Source organism: Epinephelus fuscoguttatus, linkage group LG7, assembly GCF_011397635.1.
Source record: "Epinephelus fuscoguttatus linkage group LG7, E.fuscoguttatus.final_Chr_v1".
Classification (NCBI taxonomy): Eukaryota; Metazoa; Chordata; class Actinopteri; order Perciformes; family Serranidae; genus Epinephelus; species Epinephelus fuscoguttatus.
This window is the reverse complement of record NC_064758.1, coordinates 32,960,597-32,982,243: the sequence shown is the minus strand read 5'-3', so window position 1 is coordinate 32,982,243 and position 21,647 is coordinate 32,960,597. Positions and strand designations below refer to the sequence as shown.

Here is a 21,647-nt window from a genome sequence, read left to right as displayed (position 1 = left end):
ACTCCTTCCAGCTACAGTCAAAGTTTGTGTGTGTGTGTGTGTGTGTGTGTGTGTGTGTGTGTGTGTGTGTGTGTGTGTGGGATGAGGGGATGCGGGTGTGTAATGTCACAAGGTTGAATGTTGTTCTTGACTTTTTGTGGCCCTGACAGTGAAGGGGCTGTGTGGGTGCGCTTGCGAGTCTCTCGTGACCAAACATGTTGTGAGTTACTAAAGTCATAAACACGGCGCGGGGGCAGAAAAACGTGTCCAAACCAGCTACAAAAACACATTAAAACTAAATCGCATGAAACCATCCAACCTTAGACAAGAATTCACATTTCTACAAAGCTCATACATAAACTTGAGTTACATTTATAATCAACATAATGTGTAAATTAATATTTTGTCATTAAAGGTACACTAAACTGAAATTGTTGGTTACTGTTTGTGAACACTATTACTGTTCTGATGCACTCTCACTGCTCTGTTGTCATCCCCACCAGGCAAAAGTCTGGAGGGGATCAGCATTTGGTCGTGTGTGTGCCTGAGTATGTCTATCCATCTGTCCACAGCTAATCTTGTATACTAGGGGACCAATCAGCCTCATATATTGTGTGCACATTTATGACTGTGACACCCCTTATAAATGTGCTACCTCCAACTCTGCGTGTGACTGTGTGGCTCTTCGCGCTGGTCTTTGCGAATTATGGTGCTTTCACACCTGCCCTGTTTGGTTCACTTCAGTCGAACTCAAGTTCTTCTGTGACAAAAGTGTGGTTCATTTGGACAGGTGTGAACCCAGCAATTGCACTCGGATGTGCACCAAAACAACCGGACTGAGACCTTCTTGAAGAGGTGGTCTCGGTCCAGTTACAAACTAACTCTGATGTGGTTCGTTTGTGGTGAGAACGTGTTCCGACCTGCATCTGAACCAACTGCAGTCACATGACACATTGTTTGGGTTAAATATGAGCATGTTACAGTCCTGGAGGATTATTAATGTGCACCTCCTCCTGTACTGCCTTAATATGCACATTCAGCGCATCCAATGCATCAAAACATTGTTTTCTAGTTGGAGCCGCGCCTCGTTTTCAAACTGTATGGTTTGACTAAAATGAACGACAGCAATATAGTCCACGATGACCAGCGCTAAAATCAACCTGCGTAGTTGTCCCTCCATTGTGACATTAGAAAGTGTCACATTTATCTTGCAAGTGTACTCTTCTTCAACGTTTTGTTTACTTGCTGGATTTTTCCCACATGGAAATTCTGACCAATCAAGAGCAGCTTTCTCGCGCAAGGCATTTGATCTGGTCCGCTTGTAAATGCTACCGTGAGATCACAAACCAGCTTTAGGCAATTACACACCTTTATAACAAAATTAGTCCCTGATTCGGACCAAAGCAAGACAACTCTAGGCCTGTATAGAAAGGGAGCAATTCCGCACTAAATGTGTGCATATTACCTGATTTAAATACTTACAAATAGCACGAAAGCACCTAGACACTGTACCCTAACCACCAAACTATAGCCCCTTTCACACATGCACTTCAAACCTGAAATTATCTAGACATTACCCGAAGGAGTTGTATGTGAGAACGCAAATGTCTGAATCAGTTAGACATTATACGGAACTTATCCTGCCAGATCCCTAGTACAAAATGTGTGTAATGTCCAATCAAGCCCATGTGTGAATAGAGCAGGTAACTGTCCGGAGAATTTACAGCAAGCAAGTGGGCGTGCTGATGACATTTCTATCACAAGGCTCACACAAAAGCAGAAGCGTCCAAGAGTGAAGAGGACAGGTCATTTACATGAAGACAGCAACAAAAAAGTCTAACTGGAGAGATGATGAGATTCAGGAACTTTCATCAGTCATGGCCAAAGCTGCAATTGTCAGACAAAATAAAGGAACAGCTCTGTTGTATATGGCCTAATTACAAACCGACTACATGACCGGGGTGTAATCCACATCACGTCCACACTCTACCCAGGCGCCACCCCTTACCCCAACCAACCAGTATTTCCAGTAGGTGAGACTGCTTCTGACACAGACAATATCCTGTTGTGTGCTACATGTGTGAAGGAGATAACAACTTATGACTTGTGTGTGGCGCAAAAACTGTTTCTTCATTGAGAAACATTGTCACTGAGCACAATCAAAGCGACAACGTTAAACTAAAAACTTTCTTTTGACAAGGTTGTCACAGGTTACACGTATTGTTGATGGGTTGGCACTGCCACACCACAACTGAAAGTTATGATAGCACTGCAGTTTTCTAACTTTTCTGTTATCTCAAGCTACGGCAGCGACTTTACGTTATTATGCAAGATCTTGACACTGTGCACAGGCAGGATTAAGTCAAAGCGAAGCCGTGGTGTGATTTCCCAGTCTCCAACTCAAGCTTAGTTTAATCTGCAGTTCACAAAGGGCTACAGTATTCCTTTCTGAAATCCTCCACTCAGATGTGTGTGTACGTACTGTACTATATGTGTGTGTGCATATGTCAGTGAAAGTGCACGTCAGCCTTGAATCATTACAAGTTAACGTAGACAGTAACTGCTAGTTGAAGAGACGTAAGGTTTTCTGTCAGTTTGTTGAGCTTGAAGCTTTCTGCACACTCGTAGCACGACAGCTGCACATTGTGTGTACCCTCCACGTACACCACTTTCAAGTGTGAGTGTAGTTTTCGGTAAATAATTCAATGGGAGTAGGATACTGACTGCCGGGTTACTGCTGCTGCAGTAGAGACACATTAACATATTAAAGGTCGGTGTCCTCCTTGAGAAATAGGAAATTCTTTAAAATTAAAGGCCTGATAATGAGAGAGGAGCATTTTTTAGCACATGAAGACCTAGATATTTCTTTGTTCACTCTGACAATCTCTCCTGCTTAATGTGGGTTGAAACAGCTAAATCACAAAGGCGTGAGGAACTCTCACAGTCCAGATGTTATGTTTTGGATGCCATATGTCCAGTTCAGGGGAAAAACTGTTACCTCAAGTTTTAACATACACTATCACTATAATACAGAGACTCTACTGTCTGTTTTTAGTCTTGTAATTTGTTTAAATTTTGGGCTGTAATTCTAAGAGTAGTTTTCTTTTGTACATATTTCAAACAGCCTAGTATCCCTAATTAAATTATGTCAGTACTGGATGATTCTACAACTCCTAGCCACTTCTAACCAGTAATTATATTCAGTATCAATATGGAAAGTAGTGTGTCCTTTATGCATGGAGGCAGATAGTTAACATGTGGAGGTGGGTGCTGGATGGGTGTGTAACACATCTGACTTTCATACAGGAGACCAAAGTTCACACCTAATCTCAGACCTGCAATTAACACCTGCATTTTCATTAACTGCAACCGTGATTTTCCTCTAACCCTTAACCAAGGTGATTTAATTGCCTAACCCTAACCATGATATAAACAGGTGTGCTTGCTATAACCAGGTTTTCACTGACCTTAGCCATATGTTCATGCTGTGCACAGATATTGCACGAATTATAAAGTTAAAATCCTTAAGGTTTTAATCAGACCTCATCATTGTAGCCACTGAATGTGTTTACATGGGCAATTTCTCAGGGGCATCTCTCAATATATTAGTTTTTATTGGTAGTGGCGGAGTCCGCCAATCCCACTCTGGAAATCAAACCGCCCACTTAAGCACAAGGGATCCACAGGAGAACAACGCATGCATGTAATCCTGTGCAATTTTATCTAACTGATTAAAGTCTCACTGTTTACTGTTTGCTCTCAACACTGCTCCTGCTTCACATTAAACACGTCCAACTGATGGAACACGGGGTGGCTTTTATTGTAAAGCAGCCACAGGCAATGTGTTTTTTGCCAGTTAGTGCTGTCGGTGATAGTTGCTAAAAAATGCACCTACGAAACAAGACAACAGGCATTTTCCTTATTTTTTCATGGGCAGAGCATTTTTAAATTTTGCAAGAACATAATGGAGCAGAGAGAAGTGGCCACAGTGAGCTGTTGGATAAACAGCTGTAGGCAACATCCTGCATACTTCCAACTCCTCTGCAAGGTAACAAACTTAACTGTGCTCTCTCTGTGTAAAACTAATTGTGTGATTGTTAATTGCATGTCTTTCTGACTGAATTCTATAGGTTTGTTTGATTGCACTGTGAACACACAAACAAGCTGCTGTTCTCTTGTATTTGTATTTTACAAAGTAGCTGCTCAAGGAATGTTTGCTGTAGTATTACTGTAAATCACGCTCACTGTAACCACAGTAACCACGAGTGTCGCCAAATCAACCAGGACTTAAATCTTAGAATTACAACTTTTAAAATGTTGACATTGGAAGAACATAAACACGTCGCCACAGAAAAGTCTATATTGATTTTGTTATCTGGCAATGGGGTCGATTTTAAAACTAAACTTTTAATCTTCACAGAGGAAAAACTGAACGGTGCCAAACAAGAGTTGATACATTTTGGCTTTGGTGATGTGTCTGCAATCTGAATCACTCGCAGGGGTTCGTTCCTGCCCAGCACACTGTTGGAACAGGCTGTTCTCGTGCACTGTTCAAGTTTTTCCACAAAAGGAAGACACCAGAATTCGTATATATCCCAAATAAGTATGACCCAGTAATTCATGCATAACCCATGGATTTCGGAAGGTTGCCATCACGTGACCAATGCACTGATGGGAGTAAAGAGCACATGGGAGAAGTATTCCAAGAAACCCCTTTCTGATAGAAATCTATTAATTTTAATGTAAACCACAACCTGTTTCCCTATCCATAGCCAAGAGATCCCTTTCTGGTAGAAAGCCCTCTGGGTCAAAAAACACAGGACTTTCCCCCAGGGGACTGGTGTTCAAAACGGTGTTCACATTGACTAAATTTGGGTCATATTAAGGTATGTCCTCACATGTGTCTTTCCCTTAAATTTAACCACAGCAACTTTACTTGTCTAAACCTAACCTCCATGACTTTACATTTATGTTAAGGACATAACTTCATTGGTAGAGCGGTGATTCAAAGGATATTATACTCACTGTTTTGTGTGCATTTTCATAAAATATCCTACATATTGTATGAGTTAACGTTGTGTTGGAGGGCCCACTCACTTTACAGACCCCCCTGTGTAACCACACTGCCTCCACTGTCTATATCTGGGCCCCTGTATCTATTTCAATGGGTCCATGTCATTGGTTCGACAGCCCATTGGTTCGACATCCCATTAGTCCGACTGTCCGCGGTGCTGAACGGCTCGCGGCAGGCGTATGGTGCGCAGCGACTGGCTTGAGGCGGAGCAGGCTCACGGCTTATGTGTTTGTCACTTTCTTTTTCATTTTAACCCACACCATGATCTTTTCCTGACCCTAACCAAGTGTTTTTTGTGCCTAAACCTAACCAGACCTTAACCACATGGCGTCATGATGATTTCGGAATGAACTTCAGAACAATGAGTTTAATATGGTCGGAACAATGGGCTGTCGAACTAATGGGCAGTTCCCATTTCAATAACATGCTTAGTCATTGCATAAAAAATGCTACTTGCACAAGTCTAAATCAGTCTTGGTCAGATGTGCATCTACTTGACATGTGGGGCCCTGATACTGTCATCTGTGCATGAAATAATGTGGAGTCACGTATGTCAAAAGGTGAAAACACTCTGGTGTGGTGAGTGTGAAGGGGTGATGGCAACAGGCGTGATAACACGAGGTGTTGTGTCCATATGGTGCTCGGGGCTGGAGCTGTGACACAGGCACACCATGGGTCAGGTCTCGGTTTGAGTGAATGTAATCGGTGGCAGAAGCCAGAAGGCAGCCATCCCATGGTGTTAATCTTCAGAGGGCTCAGATCTGCTCTCCAACTCCCTACCAAGCCCACTGTCTGTGCACACTGGTGCCCTCGCAGCGAAGTGACATGTGAACATTTCTGCTAAGAAACCAATCACTAGTCAGTGAGTAAAATTTCTGAAATTAATGATGACAAATCAATTTAACTTGGCATTAATGAGAGAGAATCTTGCTGCAGGCAGTTTGAGGCGGGAATTGATCTCTTTCTCTGCACAATGAGGCAAAAACTGGATCATGATTTCCATTTAAGTAATATTTCTTCCTTCCATCTTGTCTGCACACTTGTTTCCCAGTGTTCCCACATGCTCAGCCATCAACACTTAAAACTCATGTATTTTCCTGCCATCCTGCACTTCTCTGAAATATGTATGTGAATTTATGCATTTGTTTTGGACCTGACAGAGAGAAGCAGGTTTCCAAAAGCAAAAATCTGCTCTCAACACCAGCTTTCTTACATTTACAATGAAATAATTAAAGCCAACTTGTGATTCAAGGGCAGTGTATATTACAATGAAACCCTGTGAGCTCTGTCCCTGTCCACAGAGTATTCTTTATATATATATACACACAAAACGCCCACAGACGCAGTCACCAAGAACTGCCCCAGAAATTCAAGCGAAGGTTATAGAAATTCTCTTTGTAGTGGCAAACAAAATATCCCTGAGCTTTGAAAATCACCCTGCATTATTTCCGCAGCATCCTTGGTGCTGCTCTGTGTTGCTTCTTCTTTCACACAGCAAATGCCTCTCTTAGTCACGTTAGGCAGCTTCTCCATCAAGGCTGTTTTATTTCTTCTCCACACCAGTGAGTTTTTAGCTGCATTTGATTGTAAACTGCACGCAGAACCAATACACACACAATTTCTCTCAACTAATATCCATGTCTTTAAACCCAATTTTAATGCTTAATATCCCCAGAAAACTATTAGTCTTTGCACGTTGGATGACAAATACGGACTGCCATAAAAACACTGACATGTACAAACAGCTGTTGCAGGGATCTCCCCCACACTGGACACATGAGACATAATTAATCACCACGGGACACAGACTCATTAATTGCTGTGTGCTGATTAATCGTCCCTGGTGAGGAACGTTCAGCTTAACATGCAAATTTGTGTCAGAGGATCCATTCAGCGAACGCAGCCCAGGCAGGGACTTATTGTAAAATGACACATGCAGGGAGATAACAAGACGCTTGTCAGGGGCCCACTGTAAAACAGTTGTTTCTATTTTGAGCTCTTATACAAGAAGTGGAAAATGTGAGATGTTACAACTTGGATTTGACGAATACTGAAATGCAAAGGGGAAAGAGTTCTTTGGTTTGACGTGGCGCACTGTTTATCATTTGATTTGCTTTGTCCTTGATTTTCATACTGCATTAAAATACAGCTGAGCAGGAGGAGAGAGGAGACGAGAAGAGGGAGGGGGGAGGCGACTCAAGGAAAAGAGAGGAGAAGTGAGGAGACAGAAGAGAGGAAGAGACAAAAAAAGGTGAGGAAAGAAGGAGGGAAAGAGGAGAGGAGAAAAGATGTAAGGAAAAGTTACGGGAAGGAGAGGAAAAGAGGGAGAAGAGCAGAGAAAAAGAGGAGGATAAAATAGGAGAGGAGAGAAAAGGACAGGAGGAAAAATAGAGGTGAAGGTGATGGAAGGAAGAGGAGAGTAGAGGAGAAAAATGACAGGAAAGGATATAAGAGGAGAACAAGGGAGATCAGAAGAGAGGAGAAAGAACAGAAGAAGGAGAAAGAGGAGAGGAAAGGGTAAAGAAGAAGAATGGAGAGAGGAGAGGAAAATCAAAAAGATAAAGGAGAAGAGGAAAGGAAGGCAAAGGAAAAGAAAGGAAAGGAAAGGAAAGGAAAGGAAAGGAAAGGAAAGGAAAGGAAAGGAAAAAGGATAAGAAATGACACCCAAAGAAAAGAGAGAAGAAAGGAGAAAGGAGGGGAAAAGAGCGAAGAAAAGGGGAGAGTAGGGGAGAGAAGGAAAAGAGAGGAGGAAAAGGGGAGAGGAGGAGAGAAAGAAGGAGAGACGATAGGAGAGGAAAATAGAAAAGGCAAGGGGAGGGGATAGGAAAGGAGAGGAGAAAAAGACAGAGAGAAAGAGGAGAGAAGAGAGGAGAAGAAAGTGGGGGAGGGAAAAGGAAAAGACTAGAGAAAAGGGGAGAAAGGAGGAAATGAAAGAGGGGAGAACAGAGAGGAGGAGGAAGGAGAGAGGGGAGGAGAAATGAGGTAAGAGGAAAGAAAAAGAGAAGAAAGGGAGAGGAGAGAAGAACGGAAGGAAGAGGGGATAAAAGGAGAGGAGACAGGTGAGAAAAAAGGAGAGTGGGTGAGAAGACAACAGGGGATGGGGGAGATAAAAGTGGACAAAAGGAGAGGAGAGGAGAGGAGAGGAGTGGAGAGGAGAGGATTGTTGAGCACGGTGACCTAATGGCAGGAAAGGTCATTGACTCAGCAGCACAGAGCAGCTCCAGAGGAGGCAGACTTTAATCACCTCCAAACACTTCATCAGCTCCTGCATGTGATGGACTGAGAGCTGCATCACCAAGGTCATAAAATCTTTCTCTCTGTTGAAGTAAAACAGAGCGGGATGAGCCGCTCTCCTCGGGGACGAAATCACACCATTTTGCTCTCCATTTGAGTCCTCTTTATCCACAAATCTGAGAAGGCGACGATGAGACAATAGCTGATCAGATGGAGCACTAAGACACTTCAGCAATGGTAAGGAGGAAGTGTACACACGGCTGGGCTCAGAGCGCCATTCTCCTGCCTGAACTGAAGTTACACTGATGGCTTGTTGCTATGGTAAATATAGAGAAACAACAGCTTGATATTGTATATCTACTGTATTTAGACTGTTTCATCTGAGTCAAACTTAGTCACACAGGCGGTAAAACACATTAGTATTGTCTTTTTGCCTTTCCAATCATCCATACTGATAACATGAGTTTCATACCGCTGCTGACATAATAACATAGCAAGCTAAAATAATCCATACTGACTCAGTTATAGCACTACATCATTCAATATCGCCCAGCGCGATGACTGACATGAAAGGCTGGTGAATCTGCTATATTGTAATTACCTTGTTGTGTTTGTCAACTGACCTTACACCCACCACATACTATACAGCAAATATAGTAGGGAGACTGACAGAGGGAAGCCGGCGAGCTAATAAAACAGAATGAGAAGAGAGAAGAAGAGACTGGGCTTTGGAGTCTGTGTTCATTGAAATGCCAATTAGGCCGATACCTTGTGACATTTCTGCTCTTTCTCTTCTCATGATACAGCTAATGCGCCCCAGCATGGGCAGTCATACTTCAGGAAGCCTTATAATGCAGAGGCTCTAACACAGTAAGTCAGACACACAGGATTTTAAAGGGGCTGTGTGCGACATTCAGAGCATTAATGTATTAGCAAACAACTATTTGCTGTGTAAAGATATAGTGGAGTAATGGCGTCCCGAGCAGAGTATGAAGTCACACTTTATCTGTGTGTGTTGTAATCTTAGCTTCTCTGTTCCTTTTTGTGGTAGATGGTCCAGCTGCACGTACATTTTAGGGTGCTTTCACGCCTGCCCTGTTTGGTTTGGTTTAATCAAACTCAAGTTCATTTGCCCCTTAAGTGCAGTTGGTTTGGGCAGGTGTCACACTCAGGTGCACACCAAAACAACCAGACCAAGACCTTCTTGAAGAGGTGGTCTCAGTCTGGTTACAAACAAACTCTGGGGTGGTTCATTTGCGGTGAGAACGTGTTCTGACCTCGATCTGAACCAACTCCTCCTGTACTGCCTTAATATGCACATTCAGCACAGCCAAGGCATCAAAACATTGTTTTCTAGTTGGAGCCGCACCTCGTTTTCAAACTGTATGGTTTGACTAAAATGAACAATGACAGCAATATAGTCCACGATGACCAGCGCTAAAATCAACCTGCGTAGTTGTCCCTCCATTGTGACATTAGAAAGTGTTGCATTTATCTTGCAACTGTACTCAAGAGCAGCTTTCTTGTGCAAGACATTTGATCTGGTCCTCTTGTAAATTCTGCCGTGAGAACATGAACCAACTCTAGGCAATTATGCAAGTTTGTGACAAAATTAGTCCCTGATTCAGACCAAAACAAGACAACTCTAGGTCTGAAAGCACTTATAGTGCATGTGAGTCTGTGAGTGTGTCCCACTAGCTAGCTTTTTGCCACTGCTCTGCACTGCCTCATCAGGGCTGGGTGTAAGTACTCGATACCTTCAAGATATTGACTAAAATAAGTCAGTACCAAGTAGTATGGAAACTTTTCCAGTCAAATGTTACCTGTATTTGATCCGTTTTGTAACCAGATTCCGAAAAAAATAACTATTTGCATGGTTTTGCTTGCAGCCAAACACTGCAGGCATTCTTTGTTACTGGCACAGCAGCTACAATCCATACAGTCTGATGTGGTAGAACAGAGCATAGTTAATTTGACAGAGTTGGCAGTTCAGTGAGCTGAAATGCCACGGAAACATTCAAAAGTATGGCTATACTACATGCCTGTGGCATCCAGTAGCATTTTACGCATCTAAATGGTTGAAATAACATCGTGGGTATCATAAAAAATTTATATATACAAAAAAAAAAATAATAATAATAAAAAAAATAAAAGGGTATCAAAGTACTCTGCTGGTGTCAGTAACACTTTAAGCATACTTGTATTGGTGCTGGTATAGCCAGTCCCAGCGCTCATATGGAAGTTAGTACTGCTATTGAGATAGTGTTGTGGCAGAAGCATAGTGTCCACCCTCTGGCCTTCCCCCAGAGTAGTTATGTTAATTCTGTCAGTACTGCTGCCATTGTTAGCGCCAGCCACTGGCTCAGCAACCTCTATTTGTAGACTATCCCGCCCCAAACACTGAATCATAAGCCCTTCTTATACAGGCATCGTACAATACTGCTGTAAAGAAGATCTGCAATGACGCCATGTTTGCTTTTTTACACAGAACCAAACAACACTAGCACAATGCTGCCCCAGTGCGTGAGTTAGCTAGCATGTCGGCTTTCCAGAAGAAAAGAAGCATGACCACTGATGTAATGGTAGCTGATGATGTGTGATTATATCATCATGAGTAGATGGGAAGGTTACCAAGGAGGAAGTGGGCACACTATATTGCAATGGCTTTTTGGCTGATAGGTGGGTATAACTTAAACAGCCAGAAAAAATGGAGGGTATCCCGCATACTTGCATATACCCTCCACTACAGGCATCTAATGTTACGGCTTCCCCATTTTACACAGACATTGATTCAGCTCTGTTACTTACAATTATAAATTAAAAAAGCAGAATATAAAGTAGTTAAAATAGCCTAAACTTTACTGGCTGCAAAATTTAAAGTAATGAACACATCACTGCATCATATAATCCCACAATATAATCTACATTATTATGAAATGAACCATTCTCCATAATCAGTACTTTTACTTCTGTTAGTTTAAGTATATTTTGATGCTAATACTTTTTATACTTTTACTTGCATAACCTTTTGGCTGCTGGAGTATTTCGACACTGTGATACCACTGCTTTTACTTAAGTGAACGACTGAATCAATGTGTTGCAGTAACACACAGGCCTAACATAGTGGTTTCCAACTGGTCCGACCACAGGGTCCACATTTCTCTTTAGTCATCAGTTCAAGGTCCACACAGTTTAATACATTCAACATTATACTTGCGTTTGGCCATGTTCACTAGCGAGTTTGCTGTCTCTGTTAAGTAGCTGTCCAATTGTCACCCACACAACAGCAGGAAACAGCACTTTAAAATAAAAGCTCAGAGCCATAAATTCACTGTACTTAAAAAAAATTGTGTTTTTAATAAACTTCACATATTTCACAGTCACTTGCGGTCCATTCAGAATGGATCTATGACCCACCTTTGGACTGCAACTCACCAGTTGGGAGCCACTGGCCTAAGATATTTCCCTCTGAAATGTAGTGGAATTGAAGTACAAAGTAACATAAAATTAAAGCTTTTAAAATGGACAAGATAATCTCCCCTCTAGTGTTTCCAAGTGGTATTATCGTTGGCAAAAACAACCGAATTGCTTTTGGTTTTCCTCAGAGTCTCACCTACCAACAACGCAGGACAAAAGCACACATTAATTCATTAATTTAGTCTATAATGGAAACATGAAAGCAGGTAGAAACAGCACAAGACTGTCAGCCTGACTGGATCACCAGTCAGACTTCATTTTGCAGCAGATCATACCCAGTGGCCGACAGAATTAAATAGTGAAAGCGAGGCTTACAGGGAACCACTCTCAATGCTAATAGTGTCATTACTCTATAGCCAATACATTGTGCAATCAACACTTCATAATAACACCTTAAAGCAAAAATATACGGTCTATTTAAAGTTTAAGTGACATATAAGTATCTCAGAACTGTACTCAAGGACAGTACTTGAGCAAGTGAACTTCCTCCACTGGTTATTCGAAACTATGACGAGCTTTCCGAAGACACAATCCACCAACACAACCTCTTCAGAGGTTTTTCAAATGTCCATGCAGACAATTTGCATGACAGTAATCTAAATGTCAGCTTAATATTCAGTATGACTGTTTGCGTAGTCCTCAAGTTATTGCAGGACTCCTCAGGGTGTTGGTATGAAGGACTTTTAAAGCTCAGTGCCCTTTGACGTCATACTGGTGTGTGTGATACAGTACAGCATCTTGTCTAATCACTCCCTGCAGTAGTCCTGACTAAGCCAGTTTTAAAAAAAAAAAAACACCCACCATCCTGGATTGGAGCCAGCTGGGTTTTCTTCAAACTCTCTGGTACAGTATCATCATGGCTGTTGGCTCCTTGGCAGCAGATACGACACTGACACCTTAGTGAGAGCCTACAGTCCACCACCAACAGAGATGTTTTATATACAGGATAACCAGAGCTTTTCCAGCACTGTGTGCTGAGTTTGTGTGCCTGTATTCTCCAGCTGTTTATCACCAGAGCAAACAATCCAGCACACAGTTAAAAGTGTGAACAGGTTCGGAAAACAGGAAAAAAGGGGGGTATTTACCATTCAGCTTTCTATTGTGATGAGTAAACCCATCAGGCTGCCCGAGCACTCCTCTGCCGGCAGCAGAGGCTTGTACACTGCTACACTGACATCCTTCAGTGTGCCATCCACAGATTTGTGGTCCCATTGAGCTGCGGATGAATTATTAATCAGCCTTCCACTAACAAAATGGGCTTTTAATTGTAGGGACTCCTGTTCGACAACAACTGAAACACAGGCCTCGACACAAACTGGCTATCGATCAACCCCCCCCCCAACAGACGCAGCCTCATCCTCGGCATCGGAAGAGAGCATCCACACAGGGGGGCCTAAAACATGTTTCTCACATATTTTTTACATTTAAGATACCAAAGACACTAACGTTTTCTAATGATTCAAGCAGCAAGAGTGATGAAACTTCAAAGGGAAGATGTGCTGTTAAGAGTATGCTGCTGTGGTTTTGATTTTGTACTCATCAAAAGCCAGAGGAAAAAAGCCACGCAACCAAGTACGAGTAAATGGTAATTTAGTGCTGATTAATTCAAAATCTGCACCGAGTTAAAAGCTAACAGAGATGTGCCTAATTGTTCTCAAAAGAGACGTGTTTCTCCCCCCTTCACAACTCTAAATACACTCGCTGTTTTCCCCCTGAAGAAATCATGAAAGCAAGGATTTCATAACTTTGTCAAACACAGATTAGACACATACATATTATCACTGGAGATTTAAATATAGCCTATTCCACTTGCCTCAGTAAACTGACTTTGGCTGTCTGGAGGCAGCTCAAGTCCAGAGTCAAATCCATGGGTAAAAACCAGGCTGTTGACGTGACATTTCACAAGTCATACAGCGGCATCTTGCAGCTACAGGCACACTCATGAGTCGACAGGTGAAGAGCGACCTATTTAAAAACAGGCAAATCGTCAATTTGAACTCAAGAGGGGGGACTGACGATGCAACAATGCAGCCTGATGATGAGCTCCGATCGAGCCGTCAGGTTTTTTGACTGAAACCCCGCAACGCCCGATGTAAATCCTGAACGTGTCAACAAGCTTACCTTTTTCATTTTATTGTGAGCAGCTGCAGATGGGTGTCGGTCACACGGGAATAGTTATCCAGCTCTTACATGTCGGCCGTAATATCACTGTCACCCGGCTGTTTATCTGTCGGCAAGGTAAACAAGACGCTCCTATAACATTGCTAGAAATATATATCTTTCTTTTTTATCCCTTGGATATATGGCACATTCTCGCCGCGGTTATTGCTCGTCGGTTGTTGCCCACAGTTGAGCCGGTCTTCTGGTAGCAGCTCACCGGTTTACAGAGGGATCCATCACGGCAGGGAAAACGCAGTTTGGAGGCTGCCGGTGATGCTGCAGCAGCAGCGTTTGGTCCGTCGAGACGCGGGATGAGAGAGGTGGGGGTGGGGGCATCCGAGGGCCCACGACAAAACACTCAGCTCTGTAAAATGAACTAGTCGGACCCGAAATCACTGTCTCGTGAGCAAACGGTGGTTGATGAATCATTATGCGCACAGAGAGGCAACATGCGCGCGTGTTTTTTTCCCAATTCCGTAGACTGTGACTGTGGAGTGATGCTCTTTGATGATTCAAGGGGAGACTTTAAAGGGAAAATTCATTCAAAAACACATCTAACATTGTTGTCTTATATTTCTGGATGTTAGACAATAAGGTCAGAAAACTGTCATCGATTAACCTGCTGATTAATTTATATTTTAATCCAATATCCTCCATATTCAAATTGCTTATTGTGTCCAAACAATCCTATTCAGTTCACTGTTGTATAGGCCATGACAAAAAAGTAATAATAATAACTTTATTTGTAGAGCACTTTAGGGGCTGAAAGCAGGAAGTACTTTCCAAGAAGATAAAAATACAAGTGATACTAATAAAACACGTTTATGCTTATTTTTTCAGAAAGGGACAGTGCACATTAATGAACATGATCACTTACATCACGTAAATTTGCCAGATTTAGCCACACAGGTTAATTTTCAGTTGCAGTCCCTGGTAGGCTGATGGTGTAAGTCAGGCCAATTGTGGCCCACAGACCAATTTTAATCAGTCCTCGGCTTGACTTTCAAAATATACCAAATGTGGCTTTTTCCACAATAATGGTTAATTGAGCAAGATCACTTTGCATTTTCACCCTTCACCTCACAATAATAGGACTATCATACAGTTTGTAGACAGGCATCAAGTAGTAATAGTTCATTGAAGTTAAAAATGGTTGCATGGTCTCACTTTTTTTTTTTTAAACCCATTTGATGCAAGAATCAGTTGGCCCCCAGGTATTTTCACATTGTTTTATCTGGCCCCCATTCAAAAAAGTCTGGACACCACTGGTGTAAATATATTTAAGAAAAAGACAAAATAACATACAAAAGCACAGAAAGACATGAGCACAGATAAAAACGGATTGATGGCATGTCCATAGAAGGGCACATGAGCACAGAGCAAGCATATAACCATAGACAGAGCACATAACAAGGCATATAGGCAAAAACAAGACATAAGCACTATTAATAAAACAATGACATAACCATATAACCAAAAACATTAAGAACATACCATACAAAAGTACAATGAAAAACACAACATAGACCAAAGCACATAGCCACAAACAAACACACAAGAGCACAAAACAAAGCACATACTGTAAGCAAGGACAACAGCCAAAAAACCAAAGCACATTAAGGAAAACACACTATACAAAAGCACATTAGCCCCAGCATACAGTAATGAAATGAGGACATAACCACTAATTCAGATCATGACAGCATGTTTGATTGACCAGTAACCTAAGTTTCATTGATCTGGACAATGACATAACTCTGTAGGTACAGTGTCCAGGTGTGTGCTGCTTGATTTGAAAAGGCTGACTGTCCAAAACTGCTCTTTCTGTGTGGTACTTTACAATCCCCCCCTGGAGGTAGATCTGGTAGATGAGTTCTGATTTTGTTTAATGAATTCATTGAGTGGAGACGGGCCAGGCCATGAAGAATTTTATATACAATTTGAGCATATGTTCCCAATTTAAAAAATCATATTTAGTTAAAATTTTACAATGATGATATGTTTGTGACTGTTTATCCAACGTTTTAACGCCTGTTTGTTCAGTCTTTCTACTGGTTTTAGTGTAGTTCTGCCTGTGTGAGTCCAACTGGTCAGACAGTAGTTCATGTGTGGAAAAAATCATTCACATATATACACACAGTTGCATACATACACACACTCCCATACACACAATAAGTCTACCAACTGTCAGGAAAGGACAATCTCTTAAAGTAAGTTTTCATACGAGATTTAAAGACGTGAACAGAGTCAGCTGATCTGATGCTCAGTGAGAGGCTGTTTCAAAGCCGAGGGGCAAGAACTGAAAATGCTTGATCACCCTTTGTCCTTGACCTGGACTCTGGAACGGTTAGAGGACCCAGATTAGCAGACCTGAGGGGCCTGTTTTGGTGGTACGGTGTGAGAAGCTCAGCTATATATCCATCATTTCTGCCCATCAACTAATCAATTCATCCACCAGTACTTTCAACTCAACACTGTCTGAGTGATTGACTCATGGAGTTTTTGTTGAGATGTTCCTTTTAAATGAGTTTTATGTGAATGTGAGTCAGAAAAAAAGTCCCACAGGGCTGCAGACAGGATTTTTAGAAATACTGACGTCAAGACTCAAACACTCACAAAATCTAGGCCCACAAATCTCTAAAATGTTTCAGTGGTAACACTTTATATTAACATTTATAAACTGTATGTCTATATAAGCACTTAAAGAATAGTTAACTTCACAACATACTCTAGTATTACTACTACTACTACTACATACTCTAAGTGGTGACTTATGTATTTGTCATCTGTTATGAATCATCTGTAACTACTGTAAATACTTTAATGGATGCTTTATAACATAAAACTAGCTGTAATCACATTTATTAATATGATTACCTGCATGAGCAAGCAAAGTGTTGTAAATCATTTACTTCCACACATGTACAAATGGCAGGCTCACAGGCAAGACTCTGACCAAAAAAAGTGCACTTATTAGATTTGTTCTGGGGCTCTTAGCCGCATCTTGTGGCCTTCATCAGCAGATGGAGTTAACCCACTGGTCATAGAGATTGAAGTCTCATTACAATTGTGTCAACTGCACTGTTTATTATTTATTATATGTATATACACCAGTTATAGATGCTTCATGGGTGAGTAGTAAGTTATCGAAAAATACATTAATAAACAATAAGTAAGTGGCTATAATAACTTTTTTTAGACTATGTCTAATGTGATAGAGGTAGAGGTGGAAGAAGTGTTTGGGCCATTAACATAAGTTAAAGTATATTAAGTGCATTAAAATGTCTACTAGTAAAAGTTCAAAAGTATCAGCATACTTATAATACCAAAAAAGCCTGCAGAAATGTCAATTCAAAAATATATACTGACTTATGTTTATTGATGCTTTAATGAGTATCTACATCATTTCAATGTTGAACTACTTAATTTTAAATAGTCAGTATACTTAATCTGCTGGGTAGCTTCACCCAGGAATCAATAAAGTTTTTTAAAGTGTTAATCTGTTATATTGCATTATAATGTATGTGTAGTGTAGGTTGTATAATTCATCTGGACATGCTGAGTAACTGAGTAGCTGAGTGTTGTCAAATAAATGTGGTGGGGTGAGAAGTACAATATGTGCCTCTGAAATGTAGTCAAGGAGAAGAATGAAGTAGCAGGATATTAAAATACTCAAGAAAGTACAAATGCTTGTATAAGTAATTGTACTTTAATAAATTACTTGAGTTAATGTAGCTTACTTGGATGGTTAACAGTTACCTTACTTTGCACCAGTGGACAGAGGTAGCTAACAGCTTATGACTCCTCCACTCTGCAGTTACGTTACATTCAGCTCTAGTGTTTTAACGTTAGCATCTTTTAGCTCATTGTTTTCGCAACTTTACTGTTTCAGTTTTACCTCACTGCTGTCAGTATGGTTGTTTTCAGCCGCAACAGGCAGCTGTTTATATTAAATAAGCCAAAAAAACGCACATAACCTGCTCAGCAGCAAACCGCAAGTTAGCAGTTAGCAGCTAGCTAGTGTAGCATTTAAGCTAGCAGTTAAAGAGACATACAGCCCATGTCCCTCAGCAGTTGGTGGAGAGGAAACAAGACTTAAAATAGAGTAAATACTGAACTTACATTCATCTGTTGTCCAGAAACACGACTCCAAAATGATAATGTTGCTCCATCACCACGGAATGTGTCAACAATTAACTGTTTGCTAACGAGTTAGCCATGTCAACGTAATAGGTCGACATAGTGTTTACTGCATGTTCACACTGCCCCCAAGTGGCCAAATAATATTGCATGGTTTACAATGTCCTTGTATCAGCTCACAGCTACAGTATAATACGTTTTAAACAATTGAAATATGCATACAGTATGTTAAATACACCAAACTAAAGCTAAAACTAACACAGTTTTATCCAGTTAAGAACCCAATATGTAAAGCTGGAAAAGATAAAATATTGCATTAGAGGGTCAACCCAAAATTTCTATGAAACATGGGCCCCTCTACTATCTTATTTTGAGAAACTTGAAGTCCTCCCACAAGACTGAAAATTAAGAAGGCATGATTCCATATCCACTTTTTCTCATTTTTATTTATTTATTTTATTTTATTATTATTATCATTATTATTGTTTTTACTTATGTATTATTATTTTAATCTTGTATATTTTCATACCTGTAACCTCTTCTGTATATCATTGGAGGTGTGCCTTTCACTCACCGAATTTATTTTTAATATTTAATTTATTTTTCGTGTTGGCAGCATGGTGGGGATGGGTGGGAGGGATATGTTGAATGTCTGTGATGAATGTTCATTTCTTCAAATAAAAACATGTTTAAAAAAACGAACCCAATATGTTCCAAACACAGAAAAAAATGTAATCGTGGATTTCTACTCTAAATGTGCTCATAAATAACACATTTTATTAGGATACTTAAATGTGTTGGGGTTTTTCCCATTCCAACTGATAAAGATTCTTAACACAGAAAAAAAAAATTACAATACATGGTCTTAATAAATCTTTTTGTGAACAAAAATCATGAGATTATTTTATTTTTCATGAATGGGTAATGCATATCATATATTTTATATGAATAAAGTGATGCTTTAAAACACATTGCAAATATATTTTACATTGTGTTCATCATCACCAGTCAAAATATCCTCAGTTTCCGGAATATCTCCAGAAAACAGTATGTTGAAAACCTCCTGAGATGAATATTGTGTGTGTTCATAATCAATAAAATGCATTATAGGCTGATTGTTTCATTAGAAAATCAAATTTAATTTTTCCTGTGACACTCAGATATGCTGATTTTTTTAATCCTGAGAACAAATCCTTCATATGATTTTTTGACATGTATAAGTAATAGACTCACAGTCCCTCTATGCTTGTTAAAATAGGGGTGTGGCTCTACTGTAGTCCACTTTAGATGATGTGAACACTGTGATTGGTTTATACACATCCCATCAAATAAATCTGCGCACTTGGGTGGAGTTAGAGGACAGTAATCATACATCTACACATCCCACATATGTCTGTTGGAATGGACGGAGGATCTGAATGGATTATACAACAGAACTGTGATAAATCCCTCCCTCTGGTCATATTATCCCGGCTTTGTTGAAACTGTTCCACAGAGATGTTGATTCAAATATATGATCTCTTTGGAGGTTGTGGTTTGTTGAACAGGTGTTTCTATTATTTTGTCCACCCCATTTATAGTTATGAGTGTAGGCTAAATAACAAAATAATGCAACACAGTTCAACAACACCACAAACATCCTCCAAAATGACCATACAGTGCAACCAACAGCAATTTCAATACATTAACAAACATAGGCTATATTATAACCCTCATGAAGGTGGTTTATTGCAGGGCTGTTGCATTAGACTGTGTTATTTCTAGAAAGGTGTACCTAATAAACTGGTGTATATGTTTATACAAATACTGGAAATTTTTGAAATTTTATCTCTGTGCATATTCTTTATTCTTCATACTGTGAACATTTGGAGATTCCCTGGACAATATTTAGTTCATCCCTGCACAAAACAGTACAGCTTTCTTATTTTAAAAACAGATATAGCCCACTGTACGACGTATTCTTTTCAGTACTGTTTTTTCATGTTTTAATTATATATTTTTTTCTATTCTATATTTATGTTTTTTTGGCTTTGCAGTACTTCTATTTTTTATTTATTTTATTTTTTTCATTTTCATTTTTTTTATTTCATTTTATTTTTATTTTTTACTTTTATTTTTATTTTCACTCAATTTTTATTTTATTTTCTCTAAATGTGTTTTTTTTTATTATTATGCACCAAAACCCCAAGGCAAATTCCTATACATGAAAACCTACCTGGCAATAACCTGATCCTGATATACTGTGTATGTTTATATACTTCCTTTAAATACTAAATGGGGTGTTAAAATATAAAGTTTTTCCATTACTTGTCCAAGTTAATTTTGCTCCTCTAAATTATTTGTCATATTTTATTTATTCAGTCGACTGTTCAATTACATTTTCTGTAAATTTATTTCTCAAAGCCTGTTTTAAAGTCCTCTCTTTGCAAACTCTGGTGGGTAAATGTTAAATAATCCTTCATGTCTTTATGCGAGCCTAAAGTAGTAAAATTCAAATATATTAAATCTGAAAGTGTGTCTTTATAATTGTTAACCCACCTTACTCCTCCAGAGGAAAAAAAAATACAGAGGACATGATGAAGATCATATTTTCTCATGATGCCCATGACGCTGTTATGGATGGGTGACATCACCGCTACACTCTATCTATGAGCTGTTAGTCTTAATAACATAGGCACAATATGTGACAGTCAATTAAAGGTGGATTTTCCCTTTAATCTCTGAATCTGTGTCTACTCATGAACGTCTGCTGAAGTGAATAACGGCCACACAGATGTTCCAAGTCACAAATGCAAACATTATATCGCACGCACACACAATGAGAGGACTGTGCCACCAGCTACTGCGTGAGTATGACTAATCTCCAGTTTGAAATCAAACTGACAATAAAAGACAATCTGTCCTCTCCAGAGTAATGCCCAGTAGCACAAGCATTAAGGATGGCTGATTGGATAAGACCATGACTAATAACTCTGCATCTGATCCAAGGGTGGATATCCAAAGGGGCACCAAGGCAGCCAGTTGTTGTGTTGTAAGCTGAATACCTTTTTTTGTTATTGTTGTTGTTGAGCTTGTCCATTTCCAAAGGGCTGAGCTAAGTTATCTGACAGTAATCTCCTTGCATATTGTCTCCCAACAAGACACACAATTAGTTCAGCCTCCCAGGACTGTTACTCTACCTGCATGGATGGTGAAGTTCCACTTGTCTTCATTTAGCTGGCTGTTACATTAACAGCCTTTGGTCCAGGTGATTGAGCAGTTATTTAATGACGTTAAGTGTCTTTCAGCATCCTGCAAAGCCTGATGGGATGTGAGTCATGTGACATGAACCAACAGGCTTTAGGCTGAAGCCCATTTAAATAGCCCCAGTGGATCAGTTGGCTGCATTCCTGACTGTGTGCCACAAAATCAATGACTTTAAAAGGACGAGGATGTATGTGATGAGACATTAAGACTCTCCCCTCCCTATGTTTGAGAGTGGTAAAGATACATACACCCGCTAACAAGTCCAAACAAAGGAAGTATTGAATCCACATGGTATCAGAAACGGGGCAGGGTAAAAGAGCAAGCAGGCAGGTACAGA

General features: G+C 40.2%; 1 protein-coding gene across 2 annotated transcripts in view; it reads right to left on the bottom strand.

The window, feature by feature from the left end:
* dlgap4a (discs, large (Drosophila) homolog-associated protein 4a) overlaps nucleotides 1–18,181 on the bottom strand; it is a 132,024-nt gene extending 113,843 nt beyond the window's left edge. The window contains exon 1 of one of the 2 annotated variants that reach the window (XM_049580965.1): nucleotides 18,047–18,181. The gene's annotated coding sequence lies outside the window, so the exon portion shown is untranslated. Of the gene's footprint in view, nucleotides 1–13,885; nucleotides 14,395–18,046 lie in introns of those variants that run through there. The other variant, XM_049580964.1, reaches the window with a different exon arrangement.
* Nucleotides 18,182–21,647: the final 3,466 nt, after the last annotated feature.